The sequence below is a fragment of the Coenobita brevimanus genome, chromosome 24 (assembly GCF_032717465.1).
Source record: "Coenobita brevimanus isolate Jiangsu-jjx chromosome 24, ASM3271746v2, whole genome shotgun sequence".
Classification (NCBI taxonomy): domain Eukaryota; kingdom Metazoa; phylum Arthropoda; class Malacostraca; order Decapoda; family Coenobitidae; genus Coenobita; species Coenobita brevimanus.
The window spans coordinates 21,837,354-21,857,712 of record NC_136977.1 but is presented as its reverse complement, the minus strand read 5'-3'; the positions used below and the strand labels follow the sequence as shown (position 1 = coordinate 21,857,712).

The 20,359-nt window shown below is 40.9% G+C and overlaps 1 pseudogene; it reads right to left on the bottom strand.

Annotated features, from left to right (window-relative positions):
• Positions 1 to 14,724: 14,724 nt before the first annotated feature.
• Positions 14,725 to 15,596, bottom strand: LOC145393319 (uncharacterized; annotated as a pseudogene).
• Between the last annotated feature and the right edge of the window lie 4,763 nt (positions 15,597 to 20,359).

Below are 20,359 nucleotides of genomic sequence, written 5' to 3'. Positions count from 1 at the left end.
GTTGATATACCTTTCGTTAACCCTTTTACATCAAGGGAGTTTCACTAATTAAATAAAACGGGTTTACAGAAGGTGGTGGTAGTAGTAGTAGTAGTAGCAGTAGTAGTAGTAGTAATAATAGTAGTAGTAGTAGTAGCAGTAGTAGTAGTAGTGGTAGTAGTAGTAGTAGAAGTAGTAGTAGTAGCAGTAGCAGTAGTAGTTGTGGTAGCAGCAACAGTAAAACAACAACAGAAATAATAATAATAATAATAATAATAATAATAATAATAATAATAATAATTATGATAATAATAATAATAATAATAATAATAATAATAATAATAATAATAATGAAGATAATAATACTGCTAATCATCATCATCATCATAACAATAACAGGCCATGTTCTAGGGTTCAAGAGGCTAAGTGAAGGGGACGGCTGGCTGGCCGACTTACCTCTTCGTGGGACATTACTTGCACTTCGAGAATATTGTAAAACAGACGAATATCTTGCACTGGCTGGCTCTTGTGACTCACTCTCACAGAAAACAAAACCACCACATTACCTGAAAGTTCTTCTTCCCCAGTTTACAACAATGATCACAAAATTATTTCAGATATTTAACTCACATACAGAAACACTACCTCTTTCAGTATTTTTTTCTTTGTTCACTAAGTACGTAATTGCCACTTCAGTTACTGCTTCAGATATATAAACACCAGAAATTTTTTAGCTTATTATTATTATTATTGTTTTTTTTTTTTAGATAGGCAGTTACCAGCAGAACCTTTTAAAACTCTTACTCCATGAGTAAGGTGACGTCATTTCTGCTTTATGCTGTCACCAAAAGTTGTGCTATTCAAAGGTGGGGAATAAACAAATGAGGGAGTAAAGGAGTAAGTTTTATTTTTTCTAACTCCACTCAAAAAAAAAAAAAAAAAAATCAAACTTAAATCATCTGAAGGTAGCAAGAATAAAAAAAAGTACAAGTCTTGGGACTGAAATGGCTAAGCGAGTATAATCAAAGCCTTACCAGCATTAGACTCACACTGAAACGGAAATTAAATGTGGAAGAGTTTTCATATATTTCAGAAATGACAACAAGATATTTGTAAGCATAAAATTCGTATATACAAAATCTATAATCTTTCAGTGGCATTCTTTTTACATCCTTTTTCCTCTCTCTCTCTCTCTCTCTCTCTGTTCACAATGGTGGTGAGGTGGCATGCCATGGTGACCTTTGACTGTTCATCAGAAGTGAGGAGGAGGAGGAGGAGGAGGAGGAGGAGGAGATGAGGGAAGGGGAGCATGAGGAGATAGGCGAGAAGAGGTGGGGAGAGAGAAGAAAGGAGTGGAGGAGAGAGAAGGTTAGGAGGAGAGAGGAGAAGGCGCATGAGAAAGAGGAAACACGAGAAGGGAAAGAAAATAAGAAAGAAAGAGAGAAGTGAGAAAAACATTACCAAGAAACGAAGGCCTTTTGGATTCACTCGAGTAACTTGACCAAAAATTGGACAGAAATCGTTATCGCCTGGCCAGCCAATCACACCCCTCCAATCTCTGTTCCTCAGGACCCGTACGATATATGTGCTTTTGTTTCCCGCTGCTTGGGGTTCCAAAGGTTAGCGTCTTGTCCTTTCCCGCTAGATCCTGAGATATTCATTTCCATTTAGCAATAATTCTGAGTCTCTTGAGGTCGGAACAACTGTAATAATCTATCGTAACTTGCCTCGGATGAGTTTATTTGGCCAAGAATGAATCAGAGGACCTGAGAATGCTATGCGACATAGTATCGATACCCGAGGGCAAGTCTGACGATCAATTAATCTATCTATCTATCTATATGTATATTTTATAAATTATATCAACGTGTATATGCATCAATTTTAGCTACATTCTAGAAACTTTCGAAAGCTAATTTCATTAAATTTAGCTAATTTTGAGCGCAATTTAGCGATATCTATGGAACTGGCAACTGTGTGTGGGTGTGCTGTGGCGGGGTGTTGGCGGCTTGACCTCCATGGCTGTCAGTGAGGAGGAACAGCAGGCTTGGCATACCCGAATTGCCGATAACATGGGCAATGCGAAATCCGTCCACCTGGACGTGAAGCTTCTGTGTTAAATTGAACGGCGGGCTTGTTCGCACGAGGAAGGAAGAAAGGATGAACGGAGGTGGGGGGGAGGGGTTATTGGAGAGAGGTGTGGGGTAGGGGATGAAAGGAGGGGCGGGGGGGTTGTTGGAGAGAGGTGTGGCGTAGTAGGGAAAACCTGAAACTGGGAGATTAAGAAAAGGAGCGAATGGTTGGGGAAGGAGGGGAGGGGTCGAAGGAAGACGAAAAATGGAAGCTGGGAAAGGACAAACAGAAGAGGAAAGAGGAATAGGTGGAGGTTAACATGACTAGCGAAAGGTGAGTGGGAAGAGAAATGAAATGAGACTGGACGATTAGTGAGAGAAATGAGATGAGACCGAACGATTGGGTGAGGAATGAGAACAAACTGAAAGATTGGGGAGGGAGAAATGAGGAGACACTGAACAATTGGGAAGGGGAAAATGAGAAGACATTGAACGATTTGGGAGAGAAATGAAAAAATACAGAACGATTAGGGGGACTAAGTGACTGGTTGAGCTCCCCATACCCACCAGCCAAAACCGTCGGCAAAAACAAGAAAGATTACCATAAATTCAATCAATCAATCAGTCACTTCCTATGGCACCCCACGGGATGCATAGGGCATCAATGAACTCTCTCCACCCATATTTGTCTCTTGCCATCTCCTTCAGGTCCCACCAACACTCCTCTCCTGCTTCTTTTTTCATTGTCCTCAACCAGGTTTCCCTCGGCCTACCTCTACCTCTTCTTCCTCTAGCAATCCACTCTGGCACATCCTGTATTAAACTACCTTCTTTTCTGTATATGTGCCCCAGCCACTTCCAGGGGGACAGTCTCACATATTCATTAACTGGTTCCACTCTCGTAATATCCCTTACTCTTGCATTTGTAACTCTGTCTTGCCACTTTACCCCAAGAATCCTTCTCAGTATTTTATTCTCAAATCCTAATACTTTCTGATCTGTTGCAATTGTACTGTACCATGACTCATGCCCGTAAATTAAATTTGGTCTAACCATGGACTTGTAAATTTTCACTTTAGTATGTACCGAAAGCATATTATTATTCCAAACAGATTTCAACATTCCAACAGCTCACCAAGCCTGTCTAATCCTCTCCTCAATTTCATTGTTTAATGATCCATTAGATGATACAATCGTTCCCAGATATTTAAAGTTTTCTACATTCTTCACCACATTATTCCCAATTACACAATCGATTTGGTTCACCACGTTCATAATAATAATTTCAGTCTTTCCACAATTTATTACCAATCCCACTTTTTCTCCTTCCTCCACCAGACAATCAAGCACCCTCCGCATCTCGCAAACACTTCCGCAAATCAGCACAATATCATCAGCATAGTCCAAATCCATCAGCTTCTTATTTTCTTTCCAGTTAATTCCTGCACCTGTTCTCCTTACAACCTTTTTCATACCATAATCCATAACCAAAACAAACAACATTGGCGAAAGAACTCCACCTTGAATCACTCGTGACCTAACTTGAAATGGATCACTCAAAGAACCACCCACCATTACCTTACAAAAAGTACCTTCATGCAGACTTCTAATAATATTTACAAACTTTTCTGGTATGCCATAGAATCTCATAATTTTCAACATAGCTCCACGTGAAACACTATCAAACGCCTTTTCAAAATCAACAAAACACATACTAAGTGGCATTTTCATCTCATTAGCTTGTTGCATTAGATGCCTTACAATAAAAATCTTATCATTACAACCTCGACCCTTTCTAAATCCCGCTTGTTCTTCTCTTAAAACTGTATCAATTACCGGCTCTATTCTGTTCAACAAGATATTGGAAAAGACTTTTGCAACTTCAGGTGTCAGAGTTATCCCCCTCCAATTGCCACACACACTTAAATCTCCTTTTTTTGGTATTTTTATAATCACTCCATTTTTCCACTCTTCTGGAATTCCACCATTATCCCAAGCCACATTAAAAAGTTTCAAAAGCGCATTCATCAACTCGTCATTTTCCACCTTAAGCATTTCAGGGAATATTCCATCCTCTCCTGGGGCCTTAAAATTCTTTAACTCCTTTATAGATTTTGCTACCTCTTCCAGAGTTATATCCCCTGTTTCTATCCGCAAATCTCTCTCGGCTGGCAAAATGTCCTCTTCAGCTGGGATTGGTCTATTTAGAACAGATTCAAAGTGCTCTTTCCACCTTCCTTTTATATCCAAATCTTTAGTCATCAAATTACCATTTCTATCTCGTACAGGTATTTCCTTCCTTCTCTTTTCAGTCCCAGTTAACTCCTTTATGGCCTGATACGCTGCTCTTGTGCTCTGGCCGTCATTTTTACTTAATTTAATTTCTGTCTCTGTCGCCTTGTCATCATATAGTCTCCTCTTATCACGTCTAACGAGTCTTTTTATTTCAGAATGTAAACTCCAGTACTTTGCTCTAAGTACTTCAACTACCTGGCCATCAACATGTTGTTCTTCACTTTTTAACTTAGCCTCTTTCCTTTTCTGAATTGCATTCCATGTTTCATCTGACATCCACTTTTTCCTTCTCGCTTTTCCCTTTTTCTTAACAGTAACCTTAGCACTCTCATGCAAAACCTCTTTTACCTCTCTCCACATTTGATTAATATCATTGCCCTCAGATGCCATCAAAGTCTGCAGGACTAGAAACCTGTTCCTACATTCCCACCGAAACTTTTCCTTCGTGCTCTCATCACTTCTCAGCTCATCCAGATCATAATTATTACCTCCTGTACAATTACCATTAACGTTTCTCTTAAGTTTTATTTTAATCTTTGACACAACAAGTTGATGATCACTACCTATATCTGCCCCCCTCCTTAAGCAAACATCTTGCAAATAACTCCTATGCTAATTGCAATGTGGTCAATCTGGTTACAATATTTACCACATGGTGAAATCCAAGTAGTCTTATGTATTTTTCTATGCTCAAAGATAGTTCCACCAATTATAAGGTCATTTGCCAAACAAAAGCTTCCAAGTCGCACCCCATTTTCGTTCCTTATACCAACACCCTCCTTACCCATACAATCTTCAAAGCCATCCCTACTACTGCCAACAATCGCATTAAAATCACCAATGCAAACTAACACATCATGTCTTGCCACTCTATTCACTACATCCTGCAGCTTCTCATAAAAGTCATCCTTCATTTCATCAGCAGCCTCATTTGTCGGAGCGTACCCTACAACCATACTGATATTACCATGGTCAGATTTTAAACGAGCATAAAGCAAGCGCTCATTAATTGGTTCAAACTCATATAGTGCCTTACAAGCATCTCTACTCAGCAGTAAGCCTACTCCTTGGTAATGATTTCCATCACTCCTACCAGAAACCAACATAGTAATACCATCTTCCAAATTCATTTTATCAACTCCAAGCAACCTCGTTTCTGTAAGAGCACAAATATCCATCTTGTATTCTTTGAACACTGAAATAAGCTCTTCCATATTACCAGCCTGATTGAGAGTTCGAACATTCCAGTTTCCTATTCTTAAGGTTCTTTTTGGAAAAACTGTCATGGAATTTCTAATGGAAAACATAAATGAAAACTATCATACATTATCCTGGGAGAAGGAAATGAAAACCGAGATGATGGAGGGAGGAGGGAAGAGAGAAAGGGAGGGCTGTGAGAAGGGGAATAAGAGAGGAAAAGGGAACGACTGAGAGGAGAGGAGGGTGAACAGGGAGGGGAGAGAGACAGAGAAAGGGAGGGGAGGGGAGGGGAAGGGCGGGAGAAAGGCAAGGGTGGGTGATGGTAAAAGGAGGATGTACACGCAGGGAGTGAAAGTGGATTTTAAAAAAATGAATGGAGGGGATCATGCGAGAAAAGAAAAAGAAAAGAAATGGTTTAACGAGGCTAGGATGAGAGAGAGAGAGAGAGAGAGAGAGAGAGAGAGAGAGAGAGAGAGAGAGAGAGAGAGAGAGAGAGAGAGAGAGAGAGAGAGAGAGAGAGAGAGAGAGAGAGAGAGAGAGAGAATGACAAAAATAAACAGAGGGCGGCAGGAAATGAGGAGAAAACGGGCTGAGAAGATTTACAAGAGATTGCCAAAAATTTGAGAGAAAAGAGAGAGAAAAAACAAGTGAGTGAATGTCTGGCTGATATAAACAGAGAGCAGCAATAATGAAGTGGAAACAGCCTCCGAAAATTAGGAAGAGAGGATGACGAGGAGTTTGTGTGTGTGTGTAAGAGAGAGAGAGAGAGAGAGAGAGAGAGTCTGTTGCAAGTCTGTTTCCTGTGCTTAGCTGAGGTAAACACAGAACAGACCCAAATGAAGGAAAAATCAGACCGAGGAAATTAGACGGGAAAATGATGAGAAGCTTAGGTAGGTGTGGATGAGGGCTTGTTAGTTGGTGAGATCAGGTCACGATGGGCCATTACCCTGAGATGGACGGGTCATTCAGGGTTATCTGCCATCAGGTGGGAGGAACTCGACTTGATCTGAGGCGCCTGAATGTTTCATTTAACTTGCATGCGATTGGTGAGGCTTGGGGCTGACAAAAAACAGGAACTGATGTCGTTAACGTTCTTCTTAGTAGGTGCTAAGACGTTGGAATATTACACACGCACACCATGAACAAGTACAAGTACGCGCGCGCGCACGCACTCTCGCGCACACGCGCACGCGCACGCACGCGCACTCACACACACACACACACACACACACACACACACACACACACACACACACACACACACACACACACACACACACACACACAACGAAACAACACAGATCTTGTGCATATTGCTCGAAAATGTACTGAGTATCTATCATGTCGTCGGTAGACGAGATTTACAAGACATAGCCCGTCCTCTCAAAAGGTGGTGTAATGTCTGTTCTGTAAATGAAAAAACAAAATCGCTGTCACTCTAAAAAATGCGGGGGTGGGGTTGAAGGCGGTCTAAAGAAGAGGGAGTGAATATAAAAGCTTCAGACTCCAGGTAAAATACGTAATGGAAGTTCCCCTAAAATGGAAACGTCCTTGATGTGTCTCAGTGTGAAGCTGGTCGCTGTTGAATAGTCTTTCTTCTTCCCTTCCAACAGTTTATTTTTTTTATGCAGACCAAAAACAAAAACAAAAAACAAAGACAAAGGCTGGAAGACTACTAAAGTTGAACTTTAAAAGTAGAGCCAACATGAAGGTCCGTTCTCATCGAGATGAATGAAAATTCGGCGTTTAAAAGACTGGAGGTCATTAGCAAAGATAGATTAAGGAGTTCCATAGACGACCAGCTGAGTAATGAAGGAGTGACAGCACCGACTTACTCATGCGTTAGACAGACGGATAGAAAAGGGGTGACAGTGTGTAGCTAGATAGGTGCTGCATTACCGCCTTATTGATATCGCAGTTTCCTTTGTGGGTGCTACTGTACATACCAGCCTAACTGATATCACAGTTTGTTTGATGAACGGAATCGAAGAACAAATGCTGCTAGATTTTCTGACGAAGACTTGAAAGTGAAACGTGTTGAAAGATCTGCTCACAGACCATTATATTGACCCTCATTGCCAAATAAAGTTCATTAATAAGTCATCATTAGTATCAAAAGTTTCTCCTTGTCGTCTATTCTAAACAGCACAGTGATGTAACAGAGAACATTATACGAGACTTTCACTTGCCTATTACAAAAACAGAATGAGCGAAGTTGAATTCAAGCCCCTGGTTTCTGAAGGCAATTTCTGTCAAAACTGATGAGGACGGAATGTGTTTATTTTTTCTATATCCTCGTTGCCTGCACTCAGTAATGTTAGATGCATGCTAATCAAGTTTGACAAACACACATACCCTGACTGAAATAATGTAGGGACTTGTCTATACCTCTGCGAACAAAGTTTTAATATAATATGGTCTTCAGAGTCGGATGGGTGAAATCAAGTATCAGCCACTGACTTTTGGATTTCTTGTTTGCGGAACACTAAATAAACGTTAAAGTACACCTTCTTGTAGCCTAAGTTTTTTTTTCTTCTGAGACCAGGTATATTAAAATCTTGCGGTTATTTACTGAGATACATAAAAACCACAGGGGACAAACTTTAACAGATTATCTCAACACATTTCTGTTCTGACTACGAGGAGATACATTAAGATTTTGCATTCAGGAACTGTGTAGAAAATGTGGCAGTGGATAAGGGTAACCTCGTAATACATTAACCATTACTTGTTCCATTTCTGTCCTCAAAGCTGATAACTGGCCGGTTAAACACTGAAATCTGCTTCCAGCCAGGTAAAGAGGAACAGCCCAGAATCGTGTGTTTAGTTTCAGAGATACGGAAAATGCACAGCCCAAACTTTAACCTCACTGATCTCAACGCTCACGTCTGGCTGAGTCTCCATTCTTAATACGAGATACTTTGCATTCAGACCCTGCAGACTGCATTCAGACTTTGCATCCAGACTGCATTTAGACTCCAGACAGATTTACACAGACTTTGCATACAGACTTTACATTCAAACTCTGCATTAGGATTTTGCATAAAGACTTTGGATAGACTTTCACGGACTTTCCATACAGACTTAACATTTAGTCAGGTTGCATTCATACTGTCAGAAACTGCAGAAAATGTGGCAGATATGTGGATAAAGATGACCTCATTTTATACTGAACATGCACTGTTCTCAGCTGTTATTGTGTTTCAAGCTGGTAACTGGCTGGGTAAAAACTAAAATCTATTTCTACCAGTGCAGAAAGAAAACAGCTCAAGTTAGTATCACCAGCCATCTGACGATAAGAGATCAGGGGGCGAATTCATAAACTGTCTTGAACCTAAGATGTGCATAACGTCGCGTGTTTATACATTTACTTAACTCAGACACTTACCAAACACTTCACAACCAATACGGAGTGAATGGAACCATGAGAAGTAAAACTAGACAAAAATGATTCAAGATAACATCACATTGCAATGAAGTCTTGATTATCGAAAAACAAAAAATGATTCAAGATCCCTTATCAAAATGGCCGGTGACCCCTGACCTTCTGCTTTATCACATCGTTAGTCAGAGGCGGGTATCAGGCCAGATCACATCTCATGCCACGCTTCTGAAGCAAGTGACCTGCTGTTGATAGCACAGGTGGGCTCGTTCAATAAAGCTCTATCATCCGAATATGGGTCAGTGAGATAGAAAGTAATGATGACTATAAAGGATACACTGAACACATGTAGACTGACTGACTCTCTCTCTCTCTCACCTCTAATAATAATAATAATAATAATAATAATAATAATAATAATCCATTTTCTCTCCTTTAAGAACACTATGCACTGACTGCCCTCAGCCCTTATAATATTTCCGAACTATATTGACTTTAGCTCCGATATTTCTTTCTCCCCCTCAGAATCACTTCCGCACCATTTCATTCTTCCCCTGTCCACCCTTTTCCTTCAAACTTAGCGGCAAACCACATAATCTTTAGGCTTTTCATGCTAGTCACGGTTGTATTTAATAAACTACCACTGCTGACCTTGATCGCTGACCTTGTAAATACATCTAAAATTTTCCACAACCTAGTATTCACCATGGAAAGTGAAAACAAAAGATTAACTAGAGGAAATGTAAAGACCAAAAATACATTCAGCTCTTTATTACCATCAAAATTAAACAAACGTAAGAGGTACAGAAGAGAGCGAAATAGAAATATAACGACTCAGGCGGAAGTGAGGTTGAAGTGTGATGAGCATCGAGTATGAAGGTAAAGTACAGGAAAGAAGTATTGTATCTATAATTCTCAAGTGACCGCTGACGGCTTATTATTATCCTGAGCCAGACTATTTTACTAACAACAGAGAATCCCTCCGTCATCCCAGGGTTGATATCGAAATTGTCTGGATCAATAGCAGGCAAGGGAATATTGAAGGACAACTTACAAAAATAAATTATCAAGGACAAGATACAAGGGAACCTACCGAGGAAAATATGGCTTTGAATACATATAAAATTTCGAAATAAGCTCATAATAAATCTCTAATATATGGGTGAATAAATTACAATAAATACTTGTGATAATATATTCTCAACAGACCTATAGCAACTAAAGGACATGAAATATACAACATGTATCTCCATGGAAGCATGTAAGAAAAGAATTAATACACCAACAAAAGGCTTTAACAAGAAATTACACAGCCCATTATTTAAATAGAAGGAAATGTAGATGTACAGTATTTTGAAGGATAACTGGGGGAGTGCATGGAGGCATCACGGGATATTCTTTAGGGACCTCCTTATTCACACCAATTTTCCTTCTGTGACTTCTACAGGAGATTCTTACCACCATGTGTAAAAAAATAAAATGATGAGACGACGATGATAAACATTGATGATGATGATGATGATGACGAAACAGAGAATCGACTGTGCGACAACTCACGTCACACGCCATAGTATTGAGTTAAGCAGTCAATAACATAACTTTGTGAAAGAAAACTGAAAAATAACAGATGAAGCATTAGGGACGTGAATGAGATTACTGGAGCCCAAAGGAGAACGGCACTTCGACGGGCCGGACAGTGGGAATAGTTGGGGTTAGTAAGAGGTAAAATAAGAAGCGAGTTCAGTGGATAAGAGGGTGATCTAGGTGAAGACAGATTAATTAATGAACATACTCTACGAGAATGACATGGAGGACAAGTGAACTGAAGATTTTTGAAGCAAGAAAAGGGAGCAACTGAGACCATGAGCTCAAATTTACTGGTAGGCAATGGAACGAGGGGAACTGGGTGAACCTTTCCATGGCAATATCAGACTGAAGCAAACTGAAAATGAAAACTACCTTAACTACTAACGGAGAAAACGGTAGAGAACAAAAGAAACCAAAAACCTCAGATACAAGGCAGGAAATATAAACGATAAGCAAAAGAAACAGAGACAGTGAAGAAATAATCTTGCTAAATGGATGTAGAATTAAGTACGACAGGAGATGAGATATTGGCGAAGAGAGTTGAATATAAAGGCATGAGTGGTGAGATGAGGTACTCCAAGCAAAACACACACACACACACACACACACACACACACCCCACTATGATCACCAAATATTCTCTGCCACGATATGACCTATAACTTCTACACAATGACTGTTATGACATAGATCACTACCTAACGAAATCACTTCCATTTCACCAGCCACGACCTTTCACCACCACTACACATCACCACATCACCACTACACAACCCCTGACATGACAACTCATAATAATCACCCCCATTCCTGTACGCTGACGAGGAGCCTACACGTGGTGATGTGCACCCTGGGTGGAGCTGAGCAACTACTATCCACTAGGAAGCCAAACCACCTCATATTTCCCTCCACCTCTCCGTGGGAAGGACACTGGTCCGACCCTGGTAAGGTGCTGCCTACCATAGGGGGGCGCCGGCTCCCCACACAGCCCCAGGAAATAGTTGTGTGCCTGTGTTCGATGAGTCTGCTCTTCCAGACTCTCCCAGACAGACCGGGGCTGATGTACCATCAGGAATTCACTTACAGTGAGCAGCAACAACCATTCTATTTCACCAAACACGGCTTCTAATTAAATCACCCGCACCACACACACACACACACACACACACACACACACAATTCAGCCAGATGCAATATTACATACATACAGACACACAACTCCTCCATACGACCTCACCTCTGGCAAGAAACATCCATCATCACTTGATCGCAATCTTACCCATTGTGTAGATCATCGCCTCTACGAAATCACCTCCATTTCACCCAACAAGACCTCTGCATAAACGACCAGCCGAGCCCTAACATATCCCTCACATAACCTCGGCCCTCTCACATACCTTCACCTTTATAAAACCACAACACAGATGGCCACCTCTACATAACTACTGCCCTTACAAAAGAAACAGCACTGCAAAATCCCCACTCAGTCCCAGACATCAAACAATGCATACCACTGACGATACACAAACTTTCATCTAACGCAGTCATAACTACACAAATTAACTCGATACAACCACTGCCTCGTGACAAACCCTACCATAAAACACCCCCCTACACACACACACACACACACACACACACACACACACACACACACACACACACACACACACACACACACACACACAAACTCCTGCCCCTACCATGACACAAATCCACACTTAACCCTATACACCACCTCTGCCATATACAGACCTACCTAACCACTGTTTCACAAATTAATCCTTCATCGCTGCACTGTAACTTCACATTTCTTTTAATTTTGTAGAGAAACCTTATGGAGTCAGAGTTATGGGAGGCCTCTAACAGTGAGATGACTGAACAATCACAACCACAACCATCATCTCTAACCCAGGAACTACAACACCCAAGGCACAAATCTGGAAGTGATAACAATATGGCACATAGAATATCATGACTAGATTTAATTTTGACGTAGATAAACTATACTTCTTTCACTCTAACCTGGCCTAAAATTGTCAACCATCAGTCTTGAAGGCTGAGATGCAAAAACAGATTAACACTAGAACATGGCGCTAATCACTAAGAAGTGCTAAGAAAATGATCTACAATCACAGTACTGTCTTAATTCAGTCACAAAGCCACGTGAAATAAACCGCAAAGGAAGAAAGTCTGGGCCAGGTTAAGATGAAAAGACTTCTCGCGCACACACACACAGATAGAGAGAAGGCCGACGCAAACCTTCGGCTTACATAAGTAACTAGGCAAACCATTTTCTTGTACAGCAATATTCTTCACATCACAAATATACTCTTATTATATATTCTAATTATACCTCAATAGTATAAAATCACATACCGGTACTCATGGAAAACACACGGGGACCAAATTCTCGTCAGCCTGGGAGGTTTTCTGGCATTATGTCCTTTACGATTTAAATATTTTATGTTTATTCTCGTGTATGCTGTATTTATCAGTACTATATCAACACTGATTGCATAAATAAGGAAATATTGACGAACTATACTTTTTTTTTTTTTTTTTTTTTTTTTTTTTTTGAAGCGAAGATGCACTTGACAGGTTGGTGATGATTGGCTGAATGCAAAACATGTCTGTATGCCATTTACTAACCCAAATTTCCCCCTCAGATATATGTTGTTAATTAATAATGCTAACAAGGAAAGAGACTATGAAGTATTGATGCTTTCAGCCAATCATCACCAACCTGTCAAGTGCATCTTCGCCTCGATGAAAAAAAGAGTATAGATAAGGAAATAATGTTAAAGGTGCCAGGAAGCCTCCTAAACTTACGAGAATACGGGTGACACTGTAACCTAAGACGTCAGTGAATTTGTCAGGATTGTTCTTACCCTAACTACAGTGAAAATATATTTAACACAGGAGCATTACTCCTCTAATTCATGTTACGCTACCATAAAATATAATCTATGCTCTGCATAAACATTTACAAAAAGAAACAAGTATCACTAAAGCCAGCAGGAGAAATATACATGTTCAGTTGCTGTCATTAATTCGTTTACACTGCCTCAAAACCGTGCCAAAGCCTAATGATATCTTGGATTAACTAACAATACATAAACGGGATGGACGGGTTGTAATCTCTCTATTATTTCGGAATTTCAGACGTGTAAAGGGATTATTGACTGCAGCTGTAGCCTGCTGTACGTTCACTGAAGCAAACAGACCACATCAACTAACCTCATGTTTGGTCCTCCTTTATTCTTTTTTTATTGTTCCTTACGCCAGGCACAATTTTGCTCTGATAAAGATATCTCAATATGAAGGGATTAGATCATTTTTATCGCCCTTAATGAGACAAGTTCTTCTTAATCAAAATAAGACCGCGTTGTAATTAGCGTAAAGAAAAGATTTAAGATATGTCATTTTTTTATAAGCTGTAATACAGTACGATGTAAGTAAGTCTCTAATTTCTGAGAGCCATTTGTGAAGTCTGAGATGAGAGGAAACTATTTGACTTCACTACCTCGATGATAAATGCGCTCTATAGTGTGGCAGGTGGACTAAACACATCTAATATCCACACCATGCATAATCACTGCCAAATTTGGGGCTTGCATAAATCTGCCTTGTATCTCCGTTTTGAGAATATGGCCATACATTTAATTTCAGATATATAACACAAGATTCCTAGAAAAATAAACTCCATGACACTGAGAAGGAGTGCCGCGTTCATAATAAGGGATACACATCAACCCGTTTAGTCTTATGTAAGGTCCACTGCACGTGAGATGTGGCACTATTTCTGTTACTGCCTGGTGCAGTGATAACCAGTGCACCAGGCAGTAACTGAAATCGTTCCGTATCTCATCAGCAGTGGACACTACAGTTGATAATACGAGCAGTTGTGTATCCCTACTTATGAACGAAATTGTACTGTACACATAATTTCTTATTTCTGTTTTTGTATTCTAACTCATTACATTAGTGGGAAATTGAGTTAGAAGGGTTTTGATGATGACGATAAGAAAAATAATGAATGGGCCATTAACACAGTTGAGAAAATGAACACTGTCAGGTACTGTACTCCTACTCCACTCTCTGTCATAACCACTACATCAGTCATGATAATTTTTCTCCACCTAACCACTGCCTGATAAGCAAACACGGTTCAAGTGTGCTTGTACGTGTGTAGTACGTAAGGGGGTGTCAAGTGACGAGCGTTTGTTGCTGCTGCTGCTGCTGCCATGGGATGTCCGGGTCACAGTTGATGAACAGCTTAACAGGGTCGGTGAGTGAGTCTGACGGGCCCGTAGAAAACGTATCTAGGTCGTCCAGTGGTGTGGCCTCCCCGGCGCCGCATAGCAGGGTGAACAGGTCCGTGTCCTGGGCCACCTGCTGCTGCTGCTGCTGCTGCTGCGGCTTCGCCTTACTGGGGACGCCATCAGCATCGACATGGGTGACCTCTAGTTGTTGGGACTTGCTTTCCTCACCAAAGATGCTGGAGAGGACCCAGCCGCAGGTGTCCTGGGGGGCGTTGCCGTCCAGAATGTCCCGCAGGGACCTGATATAGGCTGAGGCCAGCCTCAGGGTGGCGATCTTGGTCATGTCGGTGGCCGCCGAGCGTTGGCACACCCACCAGGGCAGCATGCCACGCAGGTTCTCGAAGGCATTGTTGATCTGCCGCATACGATATCTCTCGCGGGAGTTAGCAGTCTTCCTGCGGTACCTGGACAACGGCGGTGTACGCGGCTTATGATCCAAGGCATCCTGCAGGCTCCAGTCAGGGTCACGCAAGTAACGCGACTTAAGTGACCTGGGCCTCAGCTGGTACTTGACAGCACACACCCTTGGCCGCCTACAGCCCACGCCCACCCGACCCTGACCTTGATGCTTTCTGTCCTGGTGATCCCTGTCCTGGTGTTTGCTGTCATAAGGATGGTTTTGGTGATGCTTGCCGTCGTAGTGGTCGCTTTCGTGGTGTGTGGTGCCGTGGTGTTTGCTGTCGTAATGGTCGCTCTTCCTGTTACCAGAAGTCGATCCCCCGGTGTCACTTCGGTTGTTGTTACTGTCCACTGCATCACCAGCCAGCAAGGTGGTTGTACCTCCGTCTAGGCACTCCATCCGTGGCCTCTTTGACGGAATCATTGTTACGTCGCTACACCTTCGCCAGCCTCTACTTATCGATATATCAGTACTGGTACCACATTGTCTTTAAATTTTTTCTGGTGTCTCACTTGTCTTTAAACTCAACTGGTATCTCATTATATTTAGATGCAATTGCTATCAGTACCTTCAAAATAAACAGCACTTTAGTCCATGGAGACATCTATTCTTTTTCTGCAATTTCTTTCCTCCATAAGGAATCTGCGTCCCTTAGAAGGTCACGCTGGAGAAAATACGTGCATCACTTCCAAATGGCTAACCCATTCCTTGCACCGCATTAATCTGATAAGGCACGAAGTTTAATAGCCACGTGGCTAAGAGTTCAGAAGTAAGTGCTGGATTCACCATGTAAATATCAGATGTGCTTAGAGTCGACAGACAAATATAAAATAAGATTAACCACGTGCGGTTTTATGAGTCTAAAATTCAATATTAAATCGGTACTGTATGACTAAGAATGTAGAATTAAATGCTAGATACGCTCAAAGTTCTGACGTATATACTGTAACAGACAAATGCACCAAAAGTTCAAAATTTATCCAAGAGCCGACGGGGTGAAAACAGAGTCCAAGTGTGGTGTGCTCGGATGGAGGAGAAAAGCGTACATCCTCTCTCAACCAGCTCTTCCACCAAACTGACCGCCTACACCAGGCCCAGCCTCGCGCCTCACAGCTCTACTACCCTTCCCTCCCTCCAGTGTGCCACTTCACCTCTCCCCTGATGAGCTGTTTCTCCCTGTACTTAAATCTTCTACTCATGCCCTCTGCTTGATCATTTCCCAGCTGTTGTGGGGTCCTTTAATGTCTCTTAAATTTTTCAATCTTATGTTGATTTTGTTGCTCCGGTTGTAATGTTGCACAGGGTCGTAATCTCGTGGGCTGACGCTGGAAATTCAATATCTCTTCCTTGCCAGTTTGATTCTATATATGGCACAGTAATCGAGGTAGTTTCTTAACCTCTGGACCTCGGGAGAACTCTCAATGGCGAGTAGCATCATGTAGCATGACCCTACCCGCTTACAGCAATCATTCTCTTTTCTTATGGGTTACTTCTCTCTCAGTTTTGCAAGCACTGTCCATTTTACTAAAATACAAGTAATTGCAAAAGATCATTCAAGTGCATTATTAAAGTTGAATTCATAATGAGGTGCTTGTAGGCCTCCCATGCCCGATGCTGCATCGTGAAAGGGTCGAATCTCCGAGATGGGTATCTGCTCTTCCTCTGCAGCGATCCACTTTATCGACCAGCACACAACACTCCTATACACGCTCATATAGTCATGTAATCGCCTCTGTGTACTGGAAGCGAATCATAAATGTAGAGTCGGAGGCACAAGTTCCACTTCGTCAACTTCACACTTCAGACATATCTGTCACTCTCCTATATGACATTAATGAAAACTATCATTTATGGACAGAAAAACACACCAAGCCTCTCTCGGCTCAGGAATATTGGCCAGCCGAGGAAACCTAGATGCCAGATTGAAATATTAAGCAAATTTTCATCCTTGACTACAGAACGCACTTTTTCTTAACACTTTCCCCCCTTCTCTGTACACATATCACGACCTGCAGGTGCCATTCGTGAGCCAGATGTGACTCATGATAAGCATCTGTGTGTCAAAGGTTGTTCTGGGTAAAGAGTAAAGTATATGGCCACATCTGTCAAGGTTATCATATGAGAAAGTAGGTTAGGATGATGATGACGGTGACGATGATGATGACGGTGACGATGATGATGGCGATGACAATGATGATGAAAATGATAAAAGTAACAATGACAATGATGATAATGATGATGATGATAGTGATGAAGATGATGATGACTGATGATAAAAATGATAAACAATGACAATGATGATAATGATGATGACAGTGATGATGATGACGATGACAATAATGATGAAAATGATAAAAGTAACAATAACAATGATAAATTTCAATACCGAATAAAAAAAAGCATAAGTACAGGATTTTCCCTTTCCCCAAAGCAGTTTCAGAGCGGATGCAGCCATGTTGCTTGCGGTGCGAATATGATGCATATATCGCATGAATAAAATGGACTCTCATTTCAGTTTACGACCCGCCCAGCATATACGAAAAACAGAGACAAAAAAGGGTATTTGCTCACACTTGACTAACCATGCAGCTAATTTTCTTATCGCGGCACGAGACTGTTCAAACTTTATCAATTTCTATGATTTAACACTCAGTACTGTTATGTTTTCTACCGATTTATTCCTGCAAGCTAAAAGTTATGCTACTTAAGTTAGGGGTGACTGATGTGTAGCATAGGGTATTTAGTAAACTACTAATCATGCACTTAATTTCTCAGAGCCAGAGGAAACTATACAAGTTAAACTGTTTTTACTTTTTGCCATCACCATACGATTTTATGCAGTTAAAAGACATTTCGAACTGGAGGGGTCAGGTCTAACTTTCATCATCCCTTCCTTATTAAGGGCAGAAGTCTTTCCTGGACTCAGTGAACCTGTCTGGCGATAACAAACCGGGAAATACGTCATCGGACTGAAGAGGTAACCACTATGATATATTTCTGTAGTTTATTTATTTATGTGGGAAATATTTTCCCCCAGAGCAGTTGCGCTCTCTACTTTTATCATAGTTATCCCTGGTTAAAGACAGAGGAAAACTTGAGACCGTTGTTAATTGTTCAAGCGGTTTTTATAACCCAGAAATTACGTTCTCTTTATTAATTCTTGTTACTGATAAATTAAATGCTACTGCGTTTAACCCTCGTGGACAACTATACATTGTAAATACATGTAATTACATGGAATTTTCCACTGACCTAAATTGCATCTGCGCGTTAGATGACGTGGCGAGTAGGGAAAGATTCTCGTGTTAAGCAGATGTGGAATTAAGATATTTACACAGTTTAAGGGAATATTTGGTCTAACTTTAGTTTAAGTAAAACTAAGATTAATTTGTTAGATTCGCCCTGTACATAATATGATGTAATCTAACTGTATTTAGTACTGTAATTAAATAACAGTTGGCAACCCACAATTCGATGAAGAGTTGGGGCTTGCTGCGTTCACTCACTCTGCTCCCAGACCTCAAGCTAGCACGGTTGTACATACGCACTGTAAGGACGCTTGCTTGCTCAAGCAATTACACTAAGCAGCCCATCGCCATCGGTTATCGATCACTCCCTCTTCACTAGCTAAGTAACCTTTACGAATTGGCCAATTCAAGGGGGGATTAGCTATAAGATAGAAGAGAAATAGTTATTGTAGGTGAGTTAAGGTTAAGTTACGTTTCACCTAACTCTATGAGACTTGTTTGATTTACTTAAGGACAACTTTATGGAAGAGTAACGACCTACGAGTTGTTTACCAGAAATTTCTTACATAGCGGTGCCCGACAGGGATACCGACATGTATACATTAAATATTTTTCACATTTTGGTGCCCAGAAAGAGCCCCGATTTGTGTACCAGAACTATTAAACATTTTTCACAATTTATTTTTTTCTTGCGTCCAACCTCGGCATAGGTTTAGCAGTCCGTTCCCAAAGGCCTAGCCTAGCACTACTACAGTACTTGCAACACACTACATTTTATTACCAGACGATTTTACTACATGAAGCATAGCCTGTAGCAGTAAAAGGGTTAATCAAAGCTGAGTGCAACCCCTTCATTTCGAGAAGTTTATCCAGTATAAAATCAGCAGGAGTTATTAGAATGCCGTATTTGGGCTGAATTATTATTATCATTTTTTTTCCCGTCCCGGCACGAGTTCTTACGAGTCAGATCACTTTTAATATTCAACGCTTTGGAGGAAAAATGGCGTCTTTTAAAAAGTATTCTTGCTACCGTCAGACGATTTTATTCATATTGGGGATTATCTTCTGACGTGAAGGGGTTCTTTAGGGTTGTATATCAAACCCCTTACCAATTCCAGAAGTCTGTCCGAAGATGAAAAAAACCGTCTGAGATAGGAAAAATGAAATAATGTACAGTCAAAGACAAAAGTCGTGTCGTGAAATTTGATGATAATATCTGCTGAAAGACTATAGTTTTGGAGCGGTCTGCTCTGTGTCGAACGATCGGTTTGTAGCACTGACTTGAGTTGCCATTTGCTCCAGGTGACCAGCCTGTGGACGCCAGCATATAATTTTTTTGTAACATACCGAAACTAAACTACGTAATTGTTAAATCTTTCTGACCGCTGTTTTTATTTAGTATTGATGAAGAGTTTGTCATCTTTTTTTATGCCAGCATTATCGTTAAAGTCAGTTAGCTTAATAGGTGTTCGGAAGTCAGTTCTCCATCTTTATTAACTGTAAATTAACTAATAAAGTTGATAATTGTGTCCTGGGACATTATTTAAGTGTTGTAAAACAAAATTCACCATACTGTAGTACTCAACACATGAGAACAGTTATTCTATTATAAATGATTTTTTTTCTTTTAGAGTGGCTGTCAAACTGAATCCCACGGACGAGTTCGAACACATAAACCAGACGACCGAAGTTTACACACAACTGTTCGTGTGCTTCATTCTAGGTGCACTTCGTTTCTTACGGCGTGAGCACTGCTTGCGGGTGCGGCTTCCATCGTTGTGATTATTTCCTCGTCCTATAGTGTTGTGGTAAAACGAGGACGACCTGAATGATGACGGTTCTCCGTTGTGCCTTCCTTCTGAAATCCTAAT